At 35.8% G+C, this 27,234-nt stretch overlaps 1 pseudogene; it reads left to right on the top strand.

The window, feature by feature from the left end:
* The first annotated feature begins 1,114 nt into the window (after nt 1-1,114).
* LOC102123540 (ret finger protein-like 4A) lies at nt 1,115-2,276 on the top strand (annotated as a pseudogene).
* Nucleotides 2,277-27,234: the final 24,958 nt, after the last annotated feature.

Genomic DNA, 27,234 nt, shown 5'->3' on the forward strand with positions numbered 1-27,234 from the left:
TTTGGCCTTGGCAGTGTAAGACTGTTACTTTTTTAGTATTGTGTGTAATAACTTTTTTGTATTGTGTGTAATAACTTTATGATTTTAATGGGTTTTTTTTAGAGGTTAGGAACTTTTTCTATATTGTAGTATGTGTATGTAGGACTAGATAAGTATACTTGTTATTTGTGTATACATTTATTTATTTATTTATTTTTCGTTTTAAGGCTTGCATAAGTGTTACTAGTTCTGTTAAATGAATACTGGTCCCTGGGGGAAGAGGCTTACTTTTAAGTACTGTTGTATCATTAACTATGGCATAGTCTGTTTTTTGTACTTTATTTTTTACAAAAGAATTTTTACTGGAGTACAGGTTAAGGTTAGGGTTAGCTAAGGGGACTTTTAGGAGATTCTTTTGGGTGGCATAAGTCTGAGTTATAATTTGTTGGTAGTTATGTGTAATTGGTTCCTCATCTTCTGGGAGAAAAGTGGCAGGGTTGAGGGCTGTACACGTGTGTATTTGAAATACTGGTCCCTTAAGGAGTAGTGTCTGTTATTTGAGTAGGCGGTTGAGTCACAAACTTTTTTTAGTTTTAATATGTTGTTTACATTATGAGTAGTCTAGATGGTGAGATTTTTTTCCTTCTATTATTTTAATAGTCTTAGACATTAAGATGGCTATTGTTGTAACCACCTGTAAACAGTGAGGCCAGTCTTTGGCTACTATATTCATTTTTTTAATTTAGGTATGTTACTAGTTGTAGGGTTGTCCCATGAGTTTGAGTGAGAACTTTAAGAGCTATTTCTTTTTTTTTTGGTGACATATAAAGAGAAATTTTGTCTTGTGGGGAGGCTCAGGGCTGGAGTTTGTACTAGAGCCTGTTTTAAAGTTTTGAAGGCTGTTTTTGTTTTTGGTTTTTATTAGATGGGTGTTTGTCTTTTGAGTTTTTTTTTTTTTATTAGGGTATAGAGTGGCCTGGTCATTTTATTGTATTTAGGAATTCACAGTTGGCCAAAGTCAGTGATTTTAAGGAATCCCCGTAACTGTTTTAATGTCGGCTCTAAGAGCTATACCCACTCACCACAGATTGTACTTGAGAGGCCCCAAGGAAGGGGAAAGTCTATTTGGGGAGCAATGGAGGAAATGCTGTAAGGCTTGGCTACCATCTACATGAAAACTACAGAGCTGTCTTTAAATTGTCTTGATGTGGGGGACCATACACTATGGTGGGGAACTGGCCCTTTAAAATAGCCATCGAGTGGTGACACCTGTCTAAACCCTGGAAGGCACCATGAACAGGGATCTTTTGGGCACCACCCCAAGTATACAAGGCTTCTAGAGATCTGAGTTGTCCACAGAAGCAGCTGGAGGCCAGGGGAGAAACTCCGGAAGGAGAGACTATTTGCCGTGGCTGAACACTTCAAACAAATCATTAGATGTCCTGTCTGTCTAAAAGATCTTGAAGAACCCATGCAGCCGAAATGCAGATATGCCTGCCGCCTTCAATGCCTCAATGCACTGCAGAAGGAGCCCGATGGGGAAGGTTTACTGTGCCGCTTCTGCTCTGTGGTCTCTCAGAAGAATGACATCAAGCCAAAGTACAAGCTGAGGGCGCAGGTTTCCATCATCAAGGAACTAGAGCCCAAGCTGAAATCTATTCTAACAACGAACCCAAAGATAAGGAAGTTTCAAGTGGATATGACTTTGGATGTGGACACAGCCAACAACTATCTCATCATTTCTGAAGACCTGAGGAGCTTCCGAAGTCGGGATTTCAGCCAGAATAGGAAGGAGCAAGCTGAGAGGTTCCACATTGCACTGTGCGTCCTGGGCGCCCCTTGCTTTACTTCCGGCCGCCATTACTGGGAGGTGGACGTGGGCACCAGCGAAGTATGGGATGTAGGCATTTGTAAGGAATCTGTGAACCGACAGGGGAAGATTGTGCTTTCTTCAGAACACGGCTTCTTGACTGTGGGTTGCGGAAAAGGAAAGGTCTTTGCCGCCAGCGGTATGCCTGACTCCTCTCTGGGTGAGTCCCCAGTTGCACAGAGTGGGGATTTTCCTGGATGTAGGTATGAGGTCCATTTCCTTTTACAATGTTAGTGATGGGTGCCATATCTACACATTCAACAAAATTTCTGTTAGCGAGCCATGGCGTCCAATTTTTGCTCATAAACGTGGAACTCAAGAGGATCAGACCTTCCTGAGTATCTGTTTTGTGATCAATCCAGCCAGTGCCAGTGCCCCAATTTATTCTGGGGAAAGTAAACAAACATTTGAACATAATCATCTATAGGAAGTTTCTGTGTGCCCATAGCCACAGCTAAGAACTTTTCTGCTAGATACACATAGGTACAAAGGGATAGAAGGGAAAGATCCATCATTCTGTAAACCATGAACAGAAAGCAGTTATATTAATTAGGGGGAAATTACATTTTACTCAAAGTTTGTCATGTTATTTTCTTTGGGGGCTTATGTTTATATTTCTGTTCAGTAAATATTTTTAAATTTCAAAAAAAAAAAAAAAAAAAGACTTCTAAATAAGGAATCTTCATCCGGCCTAGCGGGAATAACCTCGCTTGCAAGATGAGGAAAGAAGTCTAGCCCGGGGACATTAGGACCCAGGAGGCAGGGGTCAGAAGATGTGGCGGTCTCAGGCTCAGTAACCCTTTCAGGGGGAGCCCCTGGCGGGGCCGTGGTCTCAACCAGGAAATCTGGGAGACTAGAACATCCGCTGATAACTCCTGGGTGTACTTTGGGACCTCCACGGAAAGTGAAAGTGTTATGAACTGGATCCAGACTAACGGACATTCCCAGCCCCTGAGGGTCCGGGGTTGTTAGAGAGCGCTTTTTCGGACAGTCTGACACCAGTGTCTTTAGTCCAGCTGCCACGCTAATCGCCTTTAAGTGACCGAAAAGTTCCGGGTTTAGCCTCCGAATTATTTATTTATTTATTTATTTATTTTTTTTTTTTTTATTATTATACTTTAAGTTCTAGGGTACATGTGCATAACGTGCAGGTTTGTTACATATGTATACTTGTGTCATGTTGCTGTGCTGCACCCATCAACTCGTCAGCACCCATCAACTCTTCATTTACATCAGGTATAACTCCCAATGCAATCCCTCCCCCCTCCCCCCCCCCAAGATAGGCCTCAGTGTGTGATGTTCCCCTTCCCAAGTCCAAGTGATCTCATTGTTCAGTTCCCACCTATGAGTGAGAACATGCGGTGTTTGGTTTTCTGTTCTTGTGATATTTTGCTAAGAATGATGGTTTCCAGCTGCATCCATGTCCCTACAAAGGACACAAACTCATCCTTTTTTATGGCTGCATAGTATTCCATGGTGTATATGTGCCACATTTTCTTAATCCAATCTGTCAGTGATGGACATTTGGGTTGATTCCAAGTCTTTGCTATTGTGAATAGTGCCACAATAAACATACGTGTGCATGTGTCTTTATAGCAGCATGATTTCTAATCCTTTGGGTATATACCCAGTAATGGGATGGCTGGGTCATATGGTACATCTAGTTCTAGATCCTTGAGGAATCGCCTTACTGTTTTCCATAATGGTTGAACTAGCATCACGCTATCTGACTTCAAACTATACTACAAGGCTACAGTAACCAAAACAGCATGGTACTGGTACCAAAACAGAGATATAGACCAATGGAACAGAACAGAGTCCTCAGAAATAATACCACACATCTACAGCCATGTGATCTTTGACAAACCTGAGAGAAACAAGAAATGGGGAAAGGATTCCCTATTTAATAAATGGTGCTGGGAAAATTGGCTAGCCATAAGTAGAAAGCTGAAACTGGATCCTTTCCTTACTCCTTATACGAAAATTAATTCAAGATGGATTAGAGACTTAAATGTTAGACCTAATACCATAAAAACCCTAGAGGAAAACCTAGGTAGTACCATTCAGGACATAGGCATGGGCAAAGACTTCATGTCTAAAACACCAAAAGCAACGGCAGCAAAAGCCAAAATTGACAAATGGGATCTAATAGGCATGGGCAAAGACTTCATGTCTAAAACACCAAAAGCAACGGCAGCAAAAGCCAAAATTGACAAATGGGATCTAATTAAACTAAAGAGCTTCTGCACAGCAAAAGAAACTACCATCAGAGTGAACAGGCAACCTCCAGAATGGGAGAAAATTTTTGCAATCTACTCATCTGACAAAGGGCTAATATCCAGAACCTACAAAGAACTCAAACAAATTTACAAGAAGAAAAACAAACAACCCCATCAAAAAGTGGGCAAAGGATATGAACAGACATTTCTCAAAAGAAGACATTCATACAGCCAACAGACACATGCAAAAATGCTCATCATCACTGGCCATCAGAGAAATGCAAATCAAAACCACAATGAGATACCATCTCACACCAGTTAGAATGGCAATCATTAAAACGTCAGGAAACAACAGGTGCTGGAGAGGATGTGGAGAAATAGGAACACTTTTACACTGTTGGTGGGATTGTAAACTAGCCTCCGAATTCTAAGGAAGGACAGGACAGAATAGCAAGCAAAAGAGTTCCAGTCCTACTCATCACATGACGATCTAGATGCCTTTCCTGGAGATTCTCCTGGCTGGCTTGCCAAAATGTAACACCAAAGGTTCTTGCCTTAGCCACGCCAAAGATTTGGTGTGGCGGCAGCCCTCGGTGAGAGAGAGACACGGATGGGACCCAGAGAAAAAAAGCTGTAGTCTTTATTGAGCAGAGTGATAGTATAAAGCTTCCACAGCGTGGAAGGGGTCCCCAGCGGGTAGCCAGTGTTAGATTTTTTTGATTACTTTTTAAACTTTTTAAGGCAGGAAATACGTGCGGCGGGAAGATGTTGCCAGAGCAAAAGACAAAGACAAATAATATGTCTTAGATCTTGAGGAAAACCGGAATTTTAACTTAAGTTTTATTTACTTTATAACATTGGAGCGGCACGGCAAAGGAGACAGGATCTCACAGGATTTTCAAATTGTGTTTACAAGGAATTGGAATTGGGAGCATAGATAAGATCTGATGATCACAGAAAAACGGACTTTTAACATTCTTTTTAGTTTTAGGGGAGAGGGAAGGGAGAGAGGAAGAGCGGACACAGAAAAGCTTACAGCAAAAGTGTTGCTGTTTATAGTTTTCTTGAGAAAGAAAACACATATACAAATTCTAATGTTAGGAATATTTTAAGCATATATGTTCAATATTATTTATCCAGGATCAAAGTAAGTCCTGTTACAGGAAATGAGTGAGTTTCACAGCTTTCTGAGCCCCTACTCGACCCAGATAGCCCAGCTAGAACCTCCTCTCAGTTTCATATAAATCTTAGGGGTTTTTTTCTCTGTGAAGAATGTCATTGATATTTTGAACAGGGATTGCATGCATCTGTAGATTGCTTTGGGAAGTATAGACATTATTAACAATATTGTTTCCTACAATCCATGAACAAGGAATATCTGTCCACTTTTTCGTGTCTTCCTCAATTTCTTCATCAATGTTTTGTATTTTTCATTTTACAGGTATTTCACCTTTCTGGTTAATTCCTAGATGTTTTATTTGATTTGCACCTATTATAAATGGGATTACTTTCTTCAGTTCATTTTCAGATCGTTTGTTGTCGGCACATATAATGATACTAATTTTTGTAGGTTGATTTTGTGTCCTACAACTTTAATACATTTGTTTATCAGTTCTAATAGATTTTCTGTGGAGTCTTTAGATTTTTGCAAATATAAGATCATATCATCAGCAAACAAGGATAATTTGAGTACTTTCTTTCCAATTTGGATGCCCTTTATATCTTTCTTTTGTCTTCTTTAACTAGGACTTCAAGTACTATGTAGAATAACAGTAGTAAGAGTTTGAATCCTTTTCTGGTTCCTGAGTTTAGAGGAGAGGCTTTCAGATTTTTTTTTTCCCTGTCAGTATTGTATTAGCTTTTGTTGTTTTGTATATGACTATTATTTGTTGAGGAATGTTTCTTCCATGACAATTTTTGTGAGTGTTTATTATAAAGGGATGTTGAAATTTAAAAATTAATAACAAAAGAAAATTACAAATATTCACAAGTTTGTGGAAATTACACAATACAATCCTAAATAAACAACAGATTAAGCCATAAATCACAGGAAAAAAAATAAAATACCTTTGAATAAATGAAAATAAGCCACAGCATGCCAAAATTTAAGGGATACAGTCTAAGTAGTACTTAGAGGAAATTTATAGCTTCTGCCTATATTTAAAAAGGAAAGATAACATCAAATCAATACCCTAGATTTTTATCTTAAGAAATTAGAAAAAGTAGCATAAACTAAACCCAAATTTAGTAGATGAAAGGGAATAATTATAACTCTTAGAGCAAAAATAAATGAAAACAGAATAGGAAAACAATTGGAAAAAATAAAACTAAATGTTGGTATTTAGAAACTTTCAGCAAAATTGAAAAATCTTTACCTAGACAGACCAAGGAAAAATGAGAGAAGTCTAAAATTAATGAGTTCAGGAATGAAAAAAATATATCACTATTAACCTTATAGAAATAAATAGTATTTTAAAGGAATATTGTGCACAATTATATGCCAACAAATTAGATAATCTAGATTAAATATACAAATACATAAGCTACCAAAATTTATTTAAAAATAAATGGAGTATATGAACAGATCTATAAAAATGAAGAGACTGAATTAGCAAATTTAGAAACTTCCCACAGAGAAAAGCATAAATCTACATGATTTTCCTAATTACTTCTACCAAATATTTGAAGAAAAATTAATATCAATTCTACACATGTTTTAAACTAGAAAAGATGAAACTTGAATTAATAAAATTGACAAAAATATCAAAAAATTGTATGCTAATATACCTCATAGCTATAGATAGAAAATGTTTAACAAAATATTAGAAAAATATATTTCAACAATATATTAAAATAATTATACACCATAATCTAGTGAGATTTATTCCTAAAATGCAAGCTTAGATTAACATCTGAAAATCAATTAATGTTTAACACTGTATTCACCAAAGAGAGGGCAAAAATCACATGATTATCACAATAAACAGAGAAAAATAATTTTTTAAAAATTGAATAAATTTGCACAATAAAAACGCTTAGCAAACTAGGACTAGAAGGGAACTTCCTCAACCTGGTGGAGGGCATCTGTAAAAAAGTGAGAGTTAACATCATAGTTAAAGTGGAAAGACTGAAAACATTGATCCTATGACAATGAGGAGCAAGACTAGGATTTCTGCTCTCACTTTCCATTCAGCCTTGTACTGAAGGTAAGGACAAAATAAATAAAAGACATCAGATAAAAAAAGAAGTCAAGGTATCTCTACTTGCTAATAACAAACTTGTATATAGAAAAACTCAGTAAATACACACATACAACTAAAATTAATAAATTTAGGACATTTATAGAGTACATTATCAGTGTACAGAAATCAATTGTATTTCTGTACAATAGCAACAAATAATTCAAAAATAAAATTAAGAATACAATTCTATTTACAATAGCATCAAAAAAGCATAGTTAAAAAATAAATGTTTAACTTATACTCTAAAAATTAAAAACAATTGTTGGAAAAAATTAAAGAAGAGCTAAATGTGTGGAAAGATGCTCTATGTTCATAGAATGGAAGATCTGATACTGTTAGATACTGTTAAGGTAGCAATATTTTCCCAATTGACTTTCAGATTCAATGCAGTTAATATCACAGTTCCTCTTGTCTTTTTTTGCAGAAATTAACAAGACAATCTCTTTTTTTGTACATGCTCAAATTATTTATAAATAAATATGGTTAATTTATTTATAGATATGGTTAGTCATAAAATTTATATGAAAGTGCAAGGGATCCATAATAGGCAAAACAATCCTGAAAATAAGAACAAAGTGGAAGACCCCCACTTATTAACTTCAAAATTTACTACTAAAGAAATAGATTGTGGTACTGGCATAGTGGTAGACAGTATAAATTAATGGATTAGATTTGAGAATCTAGAAATAACCCTAACATTTATGGTCAATTGATTTTCAAGAGTGGTGCCAAGACAATTCAATGGGGGAAATGTATTCTTCAATAAATGGTGCTAGAAAAAAACTGTATTTTCACAGGCATAAGAATGAAATTGAGCCTTTTCTTTATATCATATACAAAAATTAACCCAAAATAGATAATAAACCTGAATGTAAGGGCCAAAATTTTAAAAGTCTTAGAAGAATATATAGATGTTAATTTTCGATTAGGCAATAGTTCTTAAATATGACTCCAAAAGTATAAAATAAATAAAAATTGATAGATTGTATTTCATCAACATTTGTAAAATATTATTCATTGGCTGGGTGCGGTGGCTCATGCTTGTAATCCCAGCACTTTGGGAGGTCTAGGCGGGTGGATCACCTGAGGTCGGGAGTTCGAGACCAGCCTGACTAACATGGAGAAACCCTCTACTAAAAATACAAAATTAGCCGGGTGTGGTGGCGCATGCCTGTAATCCTAGCTACTCGGGAGGCTGAGGCAGGCGAATCACTTGAACCCAGGAGGCAGAGTTTGTAGTGAGCTGAAATCGCGCCACTGCACTCCAGACTGGGCAACAAGGATAAAACTTCATCTCAAAAAAAAAAAAAAATCATTCTTCAAAATCATCATGACTTGCAAATCACTTATCTGATACATGTCTGGAATCCAAAATTTAGAAAGAACCTTTAAAACTCAAAAACAAAATTATATATAAGGCAATTAAAAATAGATGAATTTAAAGATGTTCAACATCACTTTAGAGACAGACATATCAAAACTACAATGAATTATTACTTCACACCTGACTATAATAGCTATATTTTATGTTATATGTGTATGAATGAATAATGTCTGAAATACATGTTATCTACATATACAATTGTTATAATAACAAGTGTTGCCAAGGATGTGGAGAAATAGGAATCATTATACATTACTAGTGGGAATATAAAATGTTTTTAGCCTTTTTAAAAAACAATATGGCAATTTCAGAGAATGTTTAACTTCAGAGTTGCCATATAGCAAAACAATTCCCCTCTAAGTATATACTTAAGAGAAGTAAAAACATATGACCATAAAAAACTTATACATAAGTGTTCAGAGCAAAGCTATCATTCAGAATAACCAAAAAGTGTAACCAACCCAAATGTCCTTAAAAAAATGACAAAAGCAAAATGTAATATATCCGTACAATGGAATATTATTTGGTAACATTCCATTGTAAAAGTAATAAAGTGATACATACTGCAACATGGATGAACCTTGAAACCACAGTTATTGAAAGAAGCTAAAAGCAAAACATCACATACTCTGTGTTTCCATTTATAGTTGGCCCTGCATATCTGTGAGTTCTGCCATCTGATACTTCAACTAAGCATGGATTGAAACTGTAGCTAGAGCTACGATGGTCATATTCATTCTGAACATATATACAACTTTTTTCTCATTATTATTCCATAAACAGTAAAATATAACAATTATTTATACAACACTTACACTGTATTAGGTATTATAAGTAATCTAGAGATTATTTAAAGTATATGGGAGGATGTGCATAGATTATATGCAAACACTATAACATTTTATGTAAAGGACTAAATTATCCACAGATTTTAGTATCTTCATTGGTTCCTGAAACCAATCCCCCACAGATGCCGAGGGATGGCTGTATATGAAATATTCAGAACAGGTAAAGCCATAGAGTCAGAAAGTAGATTATTGATTACTAAGAGCTGTGGGGAGGGTCAGATAAGGAATGACTGCTAAAGTTTCAGGAATTTCTTTTCGGGGTGGTGAAGATATTCTGGAATTAGATAGTGGTGATGGTTGCACAGCTGTTTGAATATACTAAATTTCACTCAATTGTATACTTTATAAGGGTGAATATTATGATATTTAAATTATAACTCAATATGCTTTTTATTCAGAAAACAATATGTTGGTGATATGCATATAAAACACAATGTTTATACTTTTAATACATTATAAATATGCAAATTATTGCCATTATTATAGCTATATAAAGTACTCCAGAGTAAGTGGTTAACTTGAGATAAGCAATTTAATCTAGGTCATTATTTACTTAGTTTTGTGATGTGTGTTTAATGTGAAAAATTGTTGTGACAATGATCGTAACTTCAAATAAACTATTAAATAGTGAGTTGAGTGATGAAATACATAAACCATTATTACTATGATACTCAAAGTAGTGCAGTAAATATTCATAGACATTATAAATGCTGAAATTGGTAAAATTCTGACAGATAACAGACAAAAGTAAAATTTGTCCCCCATGGTATAGATTTGGTGGCTGTTGTAGTGTTAACAGAGGGTATCCATTAGTAACACTATAAATTGCGGCATCTGTTTATTTCTCATTTGTCAGGACTCTATTTCTTTATGGTCTTCTATTTTATGGTTCACTATCTGAAGTGAAGGTGTGTTTTCATAAATAATGAAAACCGTCAATCACATTTACATTCCAGGCTACAATTGCATGCTGCCTTAGTATTTTAAAATGGGCAACAGTCATTCAGAAGTTTTCTTACAGGACTATGGAATTGGTTTAGCATATTGGAGGTCAACTCAAAAATTGCCTTAGTGTCAGAAACGTATCCATAAAAAATGCCTCAAAACTCATGGAATGGGGCTACTGGACAAAAAGACAAAAATAATGTAATTCACTGCCATAAAAACCGTTGGTAATAGGAATAGCTGTTAGTAAGTTGCAACTGACAGCTATGAAAATTTGATCCAGGGGGGAAGCTACATGGGGTAGTAAGTAAGAAAATTCGACTAGGTTTCAAGACACCTGGGTTCCAGTCTGGGTTCTGCCAATTACCAGTTGTGTGACTTAGGTACTTCCCTTTCTTGCTGGCACAGTCTACTCATCTGTCAAAGGAAGATTTTGAACTAAAGATTTCTGAATTATTTCCCAACTAAGAATACAAAATATGTTTTAAAAATATTATGTCACTTTCTACAAAGGAATAGAAGGAGCAATGCCCTATGCTACTCAGCATTACTTCCTTAAAAAGTCAGAGAGAAAACTGGGAAAGAGGAATATTCTTCCTTCCCTTCCTTGACAAATTGTGATGGACCTGAGAGGGATTGTTAAAGAGTGAATTTTTAGAGAGTCTTGTGCTATTGCCACCATGTCTTTGCCTCTCTCTTGTTCACTTTTTAAGGTGTAGTGCTATTAAACTTCTGAGAAGAAGAAAAGAGGTAAGCAAGACCTGCCCCTGGCAAAATTTTGAAATAAAATATTTGTCTCTGCTTCCTATGTTTTTCCTTTCTGGGGCTCTTTGTCATATCTAATCTTTTTTTATTCTAGTGCCTCATCTTTTTCCAGCACTCTCCCCAAGAAAAGCTCTCAGTTTGTTTTTCTATTCTACTTCTAAGTCACTCTTCTTTATATTCTCAGCCTGGATTCTCATCATGGAAAGAAAAGACATGACTCATGGCATCTTTAAGGGATAATATTCAGCTAGTATTCATGCATATAGTTCTATCAATAGCTGATAAAGTATTAAATACTTCTGCACTAGTTAGCAAATACCCACTTGTCTTAGCACCCTACTGTTGTACGGGCCACCAAGGCTCTTCTCCTGGAAAACTGAAACTCCCTGAAACTCCCTAGGATACATCAACAATAGGGTAAATGCTCGTCAGGTCAGGCAAGCATATTATTCTACTCCTAGCCTCCCAAATCTCATGTACTTCTTACATTGCAAAATACAATCATGCTTTCCAAACAGTTCCCCCAAACTCTTTGTTTCTCTTTTTCTTTTTCTTCTTTTCTTTTCTTTTCTTTTTTTTTTTTTTTTTTTTTTTTTTTTTGAGATGAAGTTTCACTCTTGTTGCCTAGGCTGGAGTGCAATGGCGCGATCTTGGCTCACCACAACCTATGCCTCCCACGTTCAAGTGATTCTCCTGCCTCAGCCTCCTGAGTAGCTGGGATTACAGGCATGCACCACCATGCCCGGCTAATTTTGTATATTTTTAGTAGAGACTGGGTTTCTCCATGTTGATCAGGCTAGTCTCGAACTCCCAACCTCAGGTTATCCAGCATCCTCAGTGTCCCAAAGGGCTGGGATTACAGGCGTGAGCCACCACACCTGACCCAGTTCCCCAAACTCTTAACTCATTACAGCATTAACTCAAAATGCCAAAGTCCTCAGTCTCATCTGAGACAAAGCTAGTCTTTTCTGCCTATGAGCCTGTAGAATAAAAAACAGGATAGTTGCACCCAAGATACAATGGGGATAGAGGCATTTGGGTAAATATTCTTATTCAAAAAGGAAGAAATTGGCCAGAAGAAAAGGACTGCAGACCCCATGCAAGTTTGAAACCCAGCAGTGCAGTCATTAAATCTTAAAGCTTTGACTTTATGTCCCACATCCAGGGCACAGTAGTATGAAGGGTAGGCTCCCAAGACCTTGGACAACTCCGCGCTTGTGGCTTTGCAGGATTTACCCCCTGTAGCTATTCTCATGGGATGGCATTGACTCTCTGCAGCTTTTAGGAGTGCAGGGTGCAAGCTGCTTTTGAATCTACCATTCTGAGGTCTGGAGGATGGTGGCCTTCTTCTCACAGGTCTACTAGGCATTGTCCCCAAGGCGACTCTCTGTGGGGGCTCCAACCCAATATTTTTTTTCTCCATATTACTCTACTAGGTGTAGAACCTAGTAGAGCTTCTCCATGAGGGCTCCACCCCTTCAGCAGAGACTGAACATCTTGGCTTTTCCATACATCTTCTGAAATCTATGCAGAGGCTCCAAAGCCTCAACTCTTCCACTCTGTGCACTTACAGGCTTAAAATCACAGTAAGTGCCAAGGCTTATGACTTAACAGTCTCTGAAGCAGTGGCGCAAAGTCTACCTGGGCCCCTTTGAGTCACAGCTTCAGCTGGAGCAGCTGGGATATAAGGAGTAACCTTCAGAGGCCGTGCAGGGCAGCAGGCCTTGAGCCTGGCTGACAAAACCATTCAGTACTTTTAGGACTCCAGGCTTGTGAAGCGAGAGACTGCTACACAGTTCTCTAAAATGCCTTTGAGTCCTTTTTCCCATTGTCTTGGCTATTAACTATTGGCTCATTTTACTTATGCAAATTTCTGAAGCTTGACTGAATTTATCCCCTGCAAATGGGCTTTTCCTTTCTACCACATAGTTAGGGTGACAATTTTCCAATTTTTTATGTTCTGCTTCCCTTTCAAATATAAATTCCAACTTTAGGTCATTTCTTTTTTCATACATACGAGAAAAGATTGTTAGAAGCAGATAGGCCACATCTTAAATGCTTTGCTGCTTAGAAATTTCTTCTGCCAGATACCCTAAATCAACATTCTGAAGTTCAAAGTTACACAGATCTCTAGGGCATGGGTACAGTGCAGCCAAGTTCTTTGCTAAGACATAAAAAAGTGACTGTTGGTTCAGTTCCCAATATGTTTCTCATTTTTATCTGAGACTTCATCAACCTGAACTTCACTGTCCCTATCACTATGAGCATTTTAGTCACAGTCATTCACCCAGTCTCTAGAAAGTTCTTACTTGCCCTCATCTTTGTATCTTCTTCTGAGCCCGCCAAACTCATCCAACTTGTACCTATCACCCAGTTCCAAAGTCACTTCCACATTTTCAGGTATCTTTATAGCAATGCCAAACTCATTGGTACCAATTTTCGGAATTAGTCCATTCTCACACTGCTGTAAAGAAATACCTGAGACTGGGTAATTTATAGAGAAAAAAGGTGCAATTGGCAAACTGTTCTGCAGGCTGTACAGGAAGCATAACAGCTTCTGCTTCTGAGGAGGCCCCAGGGAGCATCTAATAATGGCAGAAGACAAAGGAGAAGTAAGATGTCTCATATGTTGGGAGCAGGAGCAAGAGAGAGAGAAAGGGAATGTGCTACACACTTTTAAATGACCAGATCTCACAAGTACTCACTCATGATTGTGAGGAGAGTACCAAGGGGATGGTGCTAAACCATTCATGAGAAAGCTGCTCCCACGATCAATATCACCTCTCACCAGGCCCCTCCTCCAACATTAGGGATTGCTATTTGACATGAGATTGTTTGGAACACAGATACAAACCATATTAAAATATAACAATTATTATTATATATGCACTCATTATTGGATGAACTAAATATGTAAAACAAATGTTAAAGAAAATAAAGGGAGAAATAGATTGCAATACAATAATAGTAGGGGACTTCAATATCTTACTTGCAAAAATAAACAGACAATTCAGACAAAAAGTTAATACAACATTTGAATTGAACAACACTTTATAAAAAATGGACCTAACATACATATACAGAACATTCTATCCAAAAACTACAGAAAACATATTTTTCTCAAGCACACATAGAACATTCTCCAAGATAGATAACATGGCAAAACACAAAGCAAACTTCTGGAAATTTAAGAAAACTAAAATTATGTCAATTATATTATCTGATTGCAATGGTATAAAACTAAAAATCAATATCTGAAGTTTTGATTTAAAAATACTTGGAAATTAGGCAAAATGCTTTTGAACAACCAATGGGTAAATGAAAAAATTAAAAGAGGAATTTTAAAAATATCTTTAGATGGATAAAAATGAAAACACAACATATTAAACCTTATATGATACAGCAAAAGCTGTTTTAAGTAGAAAGTTGTCCAGGTGTAGTAGGTCAAATTTGTAATCCTAGCCCTTTGGGAGGGTGAGGTGGGATGATTTCTTGAGCCCAGGATTCCAAGACCAGCCAGGGCAAAATAGTGAGACCCTGTCTCTACAATAATAATAATAGTAATAGTAATAGTAATAATAATAATAATAATAATAATAAATTAACTTGATATGGTGGCTTAAGTCTGTAGTCCGAGCTACTTGGGGGCCTGAGGTAGGAGAATCACTTGATCCTGGGAGGTTGAGGCTTCCATGAGTCATGATCGTGCCACTCACTTCAGCCTGGGTGACAAATTGAGACCGTGTCTCAAAAATAAATAAATAAAATTATATAGCAATAAACACTACATGAAAAAGAAGAAATATCTTTATAAACCTAATGTTACGCCTCAAGAAATGAAAAACAGAACAAACAAATTTCAAAGTTAGCAGGAGGAAGAAAATAATAATGGTCATAGCAGAAATAAATGAAATAGAGGCTAGAAAAGCTATACAAGAAATAAAATGAACAGTTTTTCTGAAAAGATAAAAAATTGACAAAACTTTATCTAATCTAAGAAATAAAAAAGAAAAGTTTCAAGTAAATAAAATCACAAATGCAAAGGGAGACATTACAACTGATATCACAGAAATACAAAGAATTTTAAGGGACTACTATGAGCAACTTTATATCAACAAATTGGATAACCTAGAAGAAATAGGTAAATTCCCAGACACTTGAAACTTAGCAAGACTGTATCATGAAGAAATAGAGAAACTAAACAGATAATTAGTGAGTAAGGAGATTGAAGCAGTAGCTAAAAGTCTCCCATGAAAAAGCAACCTAGGACCTGATGGCTTCATTGCTGAATTTCAGCAAACATCTAGTAAAGAATTAATACCAGTCCTTCTCAAACTCTTCCAAAAAATCAAAGAGGATGGAATATTTTCATATTGTTTTTATCAGGCTAGCATTACCCTGATACCAAAGGCAAACATGGATATTATAGGAAAAGAAAATTACATATAGCCAAATGCAGCAACACTTTTAAAAAATCCTTCATCATAATCAAGTGGGATTTGTCTCTGGAATGCAGAGATGCTTCAACATACACAAATAAATAAATATATCATATTAACAGAATGAAAGACCAAAACATAACTTTTCATTATATGTAAAACTCATTTGACAACATTAAACAGCATTACATAATAACATCTCTTTCCAAACTAGGTATAGAAGAAATTTATCTCAACACAATAAATACAATGTATGAGAAGCCCACAGCTATCATACTCAATGGTGAAAAACTGAAAGGCTTTCCTTTGAGACCTGGAGCAAGACAAGGATTTCCAATCCTGTCACTTCTATTCATCACAATATTGGAAGACTTTGCCAGAGCAGTTAGGTAAACTAAAGAAATATAAAGACTCCAAACTGGAAAGAAAGAAGTGAAGTTGCCACTATTTGCTGAAAACATAATCTTACAGATAGAAAACCCTAAAGATTCTACCAAAAAAAAAAAACCTCTTAGAACTGATAAATGAGTACATTACAATTGTCAAATACAAAACAAACATGCACACATTTATAATGTTTTCATACATTAACAATTAAGTATCTGAGAAAGAAGTGAATGGAAAAAATACATTTATAATAGCTTCAAAAATGATTCTTAGGAACAAATTTATCCAAGGAGGTTAAAGACCTTTAAAATGAAAACGATAAAACCTTAATGAAAGAAATTGAAGATGACACAAATAAACTGAAAGATATCCTGTGTTTATGAATTGAATTGTTATGAACTGAAAACAGATTGTTGAAATGTCCATACTATCCAAAATGATTCACAGATTCAATGCAATATCTATCCAATGCCCGTGGAATTTTAAATAGAAATCTATACAAATTATACAATTCATATGAAGCTACCAAAAATTTCAAATAGCTAAGGCACACACAAAAAAAGAACAAAACTTCAGGCATCACACTTCCTGATTTCAAACTACACTATAAAGCTATAGTAATTAAAACAGCATGAGACTTCAACAAAACAGACACATCAGACAATGGAACACAATAGATAAGGACATATGCAGACAAACCTTATTTAAGGCATATGATCAAGGCCCATATCTACAAAAATAAATGGTGTTGATAGCATATACTGTTGATATGAGGTGATGAAAATGGCACTTTACTTCTGTGATCTTCCTCTCAAAACCTATAAATCCTAACCATGAGAAAAATACAGTAAAACCTCACATTGAAGGGCAATCTGCAAAATACTTCACCAACATTTATTAAACTCTCAAGCTAAAAGTAACAAAAGAGAGTCTGAGAATCTAACACAGACAAGAGGAGTCTCAGAAGACATGATAACTAAATGTCATATGGTATCTAGATGGTATTCCAGGACACAAAAGGACATTAGATAAAAACTAAAGACGTTCAAACAAAATATTGACTCTAGATAGTAATAGTGTATCAATATTTATTTATTAGTTTTTACAAATGTATCATACAAATTTAAGATATTAGCAATAGGGAAAATTGGTTTCGAGTGATATAAAAACCATCTATACTATTTTTATGACTTATCTGTAAATCCAAAAATATTCCCAAGTGTTATTCAAAAACATAATAGACAGCACTGCTCAAATTCTTTACAGCTACAGTTTGGGATGATATTTATTTTTGTCAATTAGACTTATTTATGTGTGATTTGGAAGGCTGAAGAGAGATAGAAGCCTTCTCATTACTGCTGAAGAACACAGTTGCGGAGGTGTTATTTTGTCAGATTATAATGATAATGCTGGTGGTGGCAGTCACCTAATTTTATTTCTCTGCATTCTCTGGAGTATAGCAAAAGTAAGGTATCTATGAACAATTTCAGTGCAGGTTACCTCGATCCTCACCTGTCTGATTATGACAGAAGTAACAAATTATCTGGTAATTAGGTTTTCTGACATTGCTCTGGGTGTAATTCCTGAAGTTCCAGTGAGTACCTAAGCATCAAGTCCTTCCAAAAATATATTAAGAACCTAGTTTTTTGTATTAAATATCTTTCAGCTGAAAATATCTCAATATTTTTCTTTTTCCTGTACCTGAAACTTGAGTGATACAGGGTGTATTATAGTTGAAAAAAGCAGTTGGTGGTTTCCTCTGCTGCATATGTCTTCCCTGAAGAATAGGTGGCTTCTTTAGGTAATGATATTTAAGGAGTGCTTGGAATAATCTTCTGTCTGACAAAATAGATTCCCTATGCATGATAAAGTGCCTGAAATTCTACCATTAGAGTTTCTTATTATTTTTAGTTCCATCATGACCACTCAGTAGATAAGTGTTTTAGCTGCAATTTAGTAACGTAATAGTCAGGATTAGTTAAGAGCTTTGAAAGAGCAATTCCATTGAGGAGCACCTTCAGAAATAAAAATGTCATGAAAGGTGGATGGATACTGAAGAGGAAGGCTGAGTGCTATAAGGGTCAACTTGCCCCCTTACAATTTCATTGAAAAGTAGTTCACCTAACATTTAAAGTAGGAATTAGAAATCAAGTGCATTCCCCGTATAGCTGCATGATTTAGTATTCTAGGCCTCACCAAGAATGCTAATACAATAAAGCAATAGGAGAAAAATGTGAGATGAAGTTGCATAGAATATATAACTAATACTTAGCGCTAATCTTCAAAACACATTTTTCATGATCATTCTTTTTCTTCCTAGGCATATTATGATGGTTAAATGAAATAAAATAATCTTTAAACTGACTTCACTATCAAAATGGGACTCACTGATAAGTTATTTTTTCAAGGTATTTTTCATAATATGCATAATTCAGTATAAGTTTATTGTATACCTACAAAATGCCAGTGCTAAGTATTAGGGATATCAAAATGAATTAGACATGGCCCTTGCTCGTTATGTTGAAGAGGCAGGCATATGGACCACCAACTTAGATAGACTAACAAGCAAACGAGAAGTGTGTGAACTATTTTTTATAATGATTGCAGGCTCTGCACAACCTAAATTTCTTTCTTTTTCTTTTATTTTCTTTCTTTTTTTTTTTGTTTTTTGTTTTGAAACAAAAATCAAGTCTCACTCTATTACCCAGACTGGAGTGCAGTGGCACAATCTCAGCTCACTGCAACCTCTGCCTCCCTGGTTTAAGTGATTCTCGTGTCTCAGCCTTCCAGTTAGCTAGGATTACAGGCATGTGTCACGACACCTGGTTAATTTTTGTATTTTTAGTAGAGATGGGGTTTCACCATGTTAGCCAAGCTAGTCTCGAACTCCTGGCCTCAAGTGATCCACTGGCCTCTGCCTCCCAAAGTGCTGGGATTACAGGTGTCAGCCACTGCGTCCGGCCTAACCTACATTTCTTGTATTTCTCTGATTTGATTTCCTCTATTATGATTCTCATTTTATTCTCCAAGATACAGACTTTCTGCACCTCTTGATGTTCCTTGAAACTGAGAAGTTTATTCTCACTTCAATCTTTTTGGATTTGTTATTTCCTATATAGAAAGTGTTCTCCTTTTTTGCTTCATTTGGCTGGTTCAAAAAATATAACTTACTCAGAGAATCCGATCTTGATCATTCTATAAAAATCTCTGCCATTCTCTTCAGTCTTTTTCCTTCATCCTCTTTCATTTATACTTGATAACACTTATCAATAATGGACACTTTATATGCTTTGATTTTATAAATTAAATTTGTTGTAGGAAATTTTTTAGAATTTTTAATGTTTAACTATTATGTATATATAATAGGTGTATATTTATGGGACACAGGTGACGTTTTGATACAGACATAGAGTGTGTAATAATCAAATCAGGATAATTGGGATATCCATCACCTCAAGCATTTAATATTTATGTTAGAAATATTCTAATTTTACTTTTTAGTTATTTTTACATTTACAATTAATTATTGTTGACTATAGTTACCCTGTTGTTCTTGCAACTACTAGATCTTAATCATTCTATATAACTATATTTTTGCACCCATTAATAACATACCATTCCCCCCCATAATATTCCAGGTCTCTGAAAACCATAATTCTACTTTCTATCTCCATGAGTTCAATTATTTTAATTTTATTCTAGAATATTATATACAGTGAAAATATCCTGCATTCTATAAATATGAGAAATAAAATCTTTCCCAGAAAAATAAAATCTTAAGGATTTTGTCAACACCAGGCCTGTCCTAGAAGAAATGCTGAAGGGAGATCTTCAGTCTGAAAGAAAAGGTCATCGGCAAGCAATATGAAATCATTTGAAGGTATAAAGCTTACTGGTAAAACTAAGTAAAAAGACAAATACAGAATAACACTGTAATGGTGTGTAACCCACTAATATTTTGACTAGAAAGACTAAAAGACAAACGTATCAAAAATAATAGCTACGAAAACATTTTAAATGCTAGAAAGTAAAATAGAAATAAGACACAATAAAAGTTAAAATACGGGGGAGTGAGTTTAAGGGTAGAGGTCTTTTTAAAATTTTCTTTTCAATTGTTTGCTTGTTCGTTGTTGATGTTTTTATCAGAGTTCAGTTGTAGTCAGTTTAAAATAATTTATTATAAGATGTTATTTTAAAGGCTCACGGTAACCTCAAATCAAAACACCTAAAAAAGATACACACAAAAAAAGCAAAACAATTACAACATACTACCAGAGAATATCACTTTTACACAATGGAATACAGATGTGAAGAAAGGAAGAGATTACTACAAAACAATCTGGTTATGAATAACAAAATAGGAATAGTCTTTTTGTATGAGTAATAGCATTGAATTAAAATAGACTACATTTTCCAATCAAAAGATATTGAGTGGTTTAATGGATTAAAAAGACACATGACCCAATTATATGCTGCCTATAATAAACTCATTTCACCTATAAAGACATACATAGAATGAAAAAGGGATGAAAAAGATATTCGATGCAAATGGAAACCAAAAAGGAGTAAGACTGGCTACATTTGTAAGAGGTAAAATATATTTCAAGACACAAATAATAAACTACATCATTATATGATATAAACAAAACAAAAACATACACATAGACCAATCGAACAGAAGAGACCCTTGAAATAAAGCTGCACAGCTACAACCAACTAATGTTCTACAAAGTTTACAAAAATAAACAATAGGAAAATAATATCTTATTAAATAAATATTGCTAGAAAAACTATCTATATGGAGAAGGATAAAATTGGACCTTGATCTCTCACTATATACAAAAATTAACTCAAGATGGATTAAAGCCTTAAATATGAGACCTCCAGCTATAAAAATCCTAGAAGAAAACCTAAAAAACAGCCCTCTGGTCATAGGCCTAGGCAAAAATTGCATGGCAAAGATGCCAAAAGCAATTGCAACAAAAACAAACATTGATTAGTGGGACCTAATTAAACTAAAGAGCTTCTGTGTAGCAATATCAACTATTAGCAATGTAAAGAAAGAGCCTACAGAATGAGAGAAAATATTTGGAAACTATCCATCCAACAAAGGTTTAATATCCAGAATCTATGAGGAACAAACTAATAATCAATAAGAAAACAACCCAATAAAAGTGGGCAGAGGACATGAACAGACATTTTTCAAAAGAAGACATGCACAACAAGTCAACAGGCATATGAAAAAATGTTCAATATGACTAATAACTAAAGAAATACAAAACAAATCTGCAATGCCATCTCATATGAGTCAGAAAGACTATTATTAAAAAGTCAAAAATTAACAGATGCAGGTAAGGTTGTAGAGAAAAGAGAATGCTGATGGGGATGTAAATTAGTTTAGCTATTGTGGAAAGCAGTGCAATGATTTCTCAAAGAACTCAAAGCAGAATTAATATTCTACTGAGAAATTCCATTACTGGATATATATTCAAAGGAATACAAATTGTTCTACCATAAAGATTCATGCACTCTTATGTTCATCTCAGTACTATTCTCAATAGCAAAGACATGGAATCTACTTAAATGTGCATCAATGGTAGACTGGATAAAGAAAATGTGGTACATATCCACCATGGAATACTATGCAGCCATAAAAAGAATGAGATTATGTCCTGTGTGGCAAAACATGGATGAAGCTGGAGGTCACTATCCTAAGTAAACTAATGCAGAAATAGAAAACCAAATACTGCATGTTCTCATGTATAAGTGGGAGCTAAACACTGAGTACACATGGACACAAGGAAGTGAACAACAGACACGTAGGTGTACTTGAAGGTGGAGGTCAGGAGGAGAGAGAGGATTGAAAAACTACCTATTGCATATGATACTTATTACCTTGTAACTAATATGTATACTAAATCCACAGGAATAAAAATTTATCTATATCACAAACCTGCACTTGTATGCCTGAAACTAAAATAAAAGTTAAAAAAAGAGAAAAATTACAAATTAGGGATGATGTTTTCTACTCGGGCAAAGGGATCCTTAGAAGTGCAAACCTCAGCATCTTGCAATATGCTCTTGTAACAAACTTGCACACATATACCCTGAATCTACAACAAAATAATGTCATTTGGGGTAAACAAGTGGGATTCATTTCAGGGATGCAAGAATGCTTCAATATGTGCAAATCAATAAATATGATACATTGTATCAGTAGAACTATGGAGAAAATCATGTGATCATTTAAATTCATGCTGAAAAGATATTTTATAAAATTCAACACTTCTTTATAATAAAAACTCTCAAAATATTAGGCATAAAATAAACAGACATCAATACAATGAAAGCAATATGACAGACTCACAGTTTGTATCTTACCAAAGATAAAAAAAAAAAAAAAAAACAAAAAACCCTGAAAGTCCTTCTCTTAAGATCTGGAACAAGACAAGATTGCTCACTTTTGCCACTGTTATTATATCTATAATAAGAAGTTCTAGAGAATGCAGTTAGATAAGAGAAAGAAGTACATACATACTGGACTAGAAGTCATCAAATTATTCTTGTTTTGAGATGATATAATCTTATATCAAGGTGAACCTAACGTCTCCACCAAAAAACTTTTAGAACTAGCAATCAAATGCAGTAGAATTCCAGAGTACACAATCAACATACAAAAATTACTATTATTTCTATATGCCAATAACAAATAATCTGAAAAATAAATCAAAAACGTAATCCCATTTACAATAGCTACAAATTAAATGAGTTACCTAGGAATAAACTTAACTGAAGTAAAAGATCTCTACAATGAAAACTGTAAAACATTGATGACACATATTGGGAAATATATAAAAATAGATATTTTCTGTTCATGTATTGGAAGTATAGATATTGTTAACATGCCCATGTTACTCAAATCTATCTACAGATTCACTGCAATTTTTATCAAAATACTAATAATAGAGTATTTAGGGTTCTCTAGGTATGATTATATTATCAGTGAACAGACAATTTGGTTTTCTCTTTTCCATTTTGGATCCTTTTATTTTATTTCTGTCACCTAGTTGCTATGCCAAGGACTTCCAGTAATATGCCAAATATGAATTGTAAAAGTGGGCATCTTTGTTTTGTTACACTTCTTGGAGAAAAGTGGAACAACAACAACAACAACAAAAAATATATATATGTATATAGTGTATATATATTATATATATGTAGAGAGAATATATATGCAGTAACCAAAAAAAGTATATATCATATGCATTGCATATATAATATGTATATATTATATACATATTATACTGGTATTATACCAGTACCATTCTTTCTTGGTTATATAGTATATATATAGTATAGTGTATATATAATATATATGTGCGTGTGTATATACTATATATATATATATAATATATATATGGACCAGAATAAAGACTCCAGAAAAAAAAAGACACATATCTACAGCCAATGAATTAACTAATCTTTGTCAAAATCAACAAGAACATACACTGGGGAAAGAACACTGTTTTTAATAAATAATGCTTTGAAAATTGGATTACCATATGCAAAAGAATAAAATTGGATCACTATCTCCCACCATATACAAAAATCATCTAAAAATGAATTAAAGACTCGAATGTATGATCTGAAATTATAAAAATACCAGAAGAAAACCTAGGAAACAGTCTTGAAGCCATTGGTTTAGGCAAACAATTCATGATTAAGATATCTAAAACAGAGGCAACAAAAACAAAAATAGACAAATTGGGCTAAAAAAAAAAAATCTTCTGGACAGTTAAAAATAATCAACAGAGTGAACAGACAACCTCTGGAGTGTGATAAAATACACAAAAAACATACATGGTTATTAAAAATTATTCAAAATCACTAAGCATCAGAAAAATGCTAGTTAAAACAACAATGAGATATCATTTTACACCAGTAAGGTTACTTAGTATTAAAAAAAAAATGTAACATGTGGATGAGTATGCAGAAAAAATTGAACTCTTACACACAGTTTCTTGGACATCTGTCTTCTAAAAATGTAAACTCATATTCTTAGCCCAGAGAATGAAAGAAAATTGTATTAGTTAATTCTTACACTACTAATAAATACATATGAAGACTGGGTAATTTATAAAAGAAAGAGGTTTAATTGACTCAGTTCAGCATGGCTAGGGAGGACTCAGGAAAGTTATAATCATGGCAGAAGGGGAAGCAAACACGTCCTTCTTCACACGGTAACAGGAAAGAGAAGTGCAGAGTGAAGTGGTGGGAAGTTCCTTATGAAACCATCAGATCTTGTGAGAATATACCCACTATCACAAGAATAGCATGGAGAATGCCGCCCCCATTATTCAAGTACCTTCCACCAGGTCTTTTTCATGACATGTGGGGATTATGGAAACTATAAGATGAGATTTGGGTGGAGACACAACCAAACCATATCATTCCACCCTGGCCACTCCCACATCTCATTTCCTCACATTTGTAAACACTACGATGCCTTTCCAACAGTCCCCCAAAGTCTTAACTCATTCCAGCATCAACCCAAAATTTCAAGTCCAAGGTCTCATCTGAAACAAGGCAAGTTTCTTCTGCCTATGAACCTGCAAAATCAAAAGCAAGTTAGTTACTTCCTGGATACAATGGGAGTACAGGCATTGGGTAAATACACTGGCTTTAAATGGGAGAAATTCACCAAAACAAAGGGACCACAGGCCCCATGCAAGTCTGAAACCTCACAAGGCAGTCGTTAAACCTTAAAATTCCAAAATGATCTCCTTTGACCCCATGTCTCATATCCAGGTCACACTGATGCAAGAGGTAGGCTCCCACAGCTTTGGGCAGCTCCATCCCCGTGGCTTTGCAGGAAAAACACCCCTCCTGGCTGCTTTCACAGGTTGGCATTGAGTGTTTGTGGCTTTTCTAGGTGTATGGTACAGGCTGTCAGTGGATCTACCATTCTGGGTTCTGGAGGATGGTGTCCCTGTTCTCACAGCTCCACTGGGTAGTGCTCAAGTGGGGACTCCATGTAGAGCCTCTGACTCCACATTTCACTTCTGCACTTCCCTAGCAGAGGTTCTCCATGAAGGCATCATCCCTGCAGCAAACTTCTGCATGGAAATTCAGGCCTTTTTCTACATTCTCTGAAATCTAGGTGGAGTTTCCCAAACCTCAATTGTGGACTTCTGTGCACTTGCAAGCTCAACAGTACATGGAAGTTGTCAGTGCTTGGGTCTTGAATCCTCTGAAGCAATGACCTAAACTCTGTGTTGGCTTCTTTTAGCCACAGCTTTAGCAGCTGGGACACAAGGCCCCAAGTCCCAAGCCTGCACACAGCAGATAAGCCCTGGACCCAGCCCAGAAAACCATTTTTTTCTCCTAGGTCTCTGGACCTGTTGTGGGATGGGCTGCTGTTAAAGCCTCTGACGTGCCCCCAGAGACATTTTCCCCATTGTCTTGATGATTAACATTTGGCTCCTTGTTACTTATGCAAATTTCTGCAGCAGGCTTGATTTGCTCCACAGAAAATGGGTTTTTCTTTTCTGTTGCATTGTCAGGCTGCATATTTTTCAAACTTTTATGCTCTGCTTCCTCTTGAAAGCTTTGCTGCTTAGAAATTTCTTCTGTCAGATAGTCTCAATCATCTCTCCCAAGTTCAAATTTCTATGGATCTCTAGGCAGGGGCAAAATGCCACCAGTCTCTTTGCATAGAAAGAGTGACCTTTACTCCAGTTCTCAACAAGTTCCTAATCTCCATCTAAGACCACCTCAGCCTGGACTTTATTTTCTGCATCACTCTCAACATTTTGGTCAAAGCTGTTTAACAAGTCTTTAGCAAACTCCAAACTTTTCCACATCTTCCTATCTTCTGAGCTCTCCAAGTCTCTAGGAGGTTCCAAACTTCCCACATTTTCCCATCTTCTTCTGAGCCTTCCAAACTGTTCCAACCTGTGCCTGTTACCCAGTTTCAAAGTCACTTCCACATTTTTGGGTATCTTTACAGCTACACCCCACTACCCAGTACCATTTTACTGTATTAGTCCATTTTCATGGTGTTAACAAAGACATACATGAGATTGGGTAATTTATAAAGAGGTTTAATTGACTCAAAGTTCTGCAGGGCTGGAGAGGCCTCAGGAAACTTACAATCATTGTGGAAGGGAAAGCAAACATGTCCTTCTTCACATGATGCAAGAATGAGAAGTACAGAGCAAAGAGGGGGAAAAACCCCTTATAAAATCATCAGATCTCATAAAAACTCACTCACTATCATGAGAATGGTGATACAAGGTCTTTGGGATGTCACTTTTCTGGCAAGAAACCTCTGGCCAGTAGCACCTTTGCCTGAGCCTTGCTCGAGCCCACTGGGCTTGTTCCACCCACTTGGCCTGGTAGACTGCGCTCATCTCACACTACCGACCTGAATCTGACACCTCCAAGGGAGACTGTGAGTCGGGCATGAAGTGGTGAGGGGTTGTGTGAGTGAGTGTGGTGTCCAGGCAGTGCACAGTCAGACACACTGACCGCTGCGATGGGGTGGACAGCCCCAGGTGCTGGTATGGGTGCCAGCTCTCTGCGAGGCTGCAGTTGGATCAGGTGCATGACAAGCAGAATCTCTGGCTGGCAACAGGGAAGGCAGTAGGCCCTAAAAACCTGTAGACACCAGTAACTGCAGGGCCCCAAAGAGAAAGTCACAGGTCTGGGTTTCTCATAGGGCCACAGGTCTTCTCTCCTTCTCTTCACATGCAATGTGGCAAGCAAGGGACATGTTTTAGCCTTGTTTGTGTTACAGTTCTTTTAGCCTAACCATTTGGTGGGTCGTCAGTTCTTGTCCTGTGACCAGGAAGAATGAGTGATATGGTTTGGCTATGTTGCCACCCAAATCTCACCTTGAATTATAGCTCCCATAATTTTCACATGTTGTGGAAGGGGCCTGGTGGGAGATAATTCAATCACTGGGATGGTTTTCTCCATACTGTTCTCATGATAGTGAAAAAGTCTCACAAGATCTGATGGTTTTATAAGGGGAAACCTTTTTCACTTGGCTCTCATTATCTCTTGCCTGTCACCATGTAAGATGTGTCTTTCACCTTTCACCATGATTGTGAGGCCTCCCAGGCCACATGACAACGTAAGTCCATTATACCTCC

Source organism: Macaca fascicularis, chromosome X (genome assembly GCF_037993035.2).
Source record: "Macaca fascicularis isolate 582-1 chromosome X, T2T-MFA8v1.1".
Taxonomy (NCBI): Eukaryota; Metazoa; Chordata; class Mammalia; order Primates; family Cercopithecidae; genus Macaca; species Macaca fascicularis.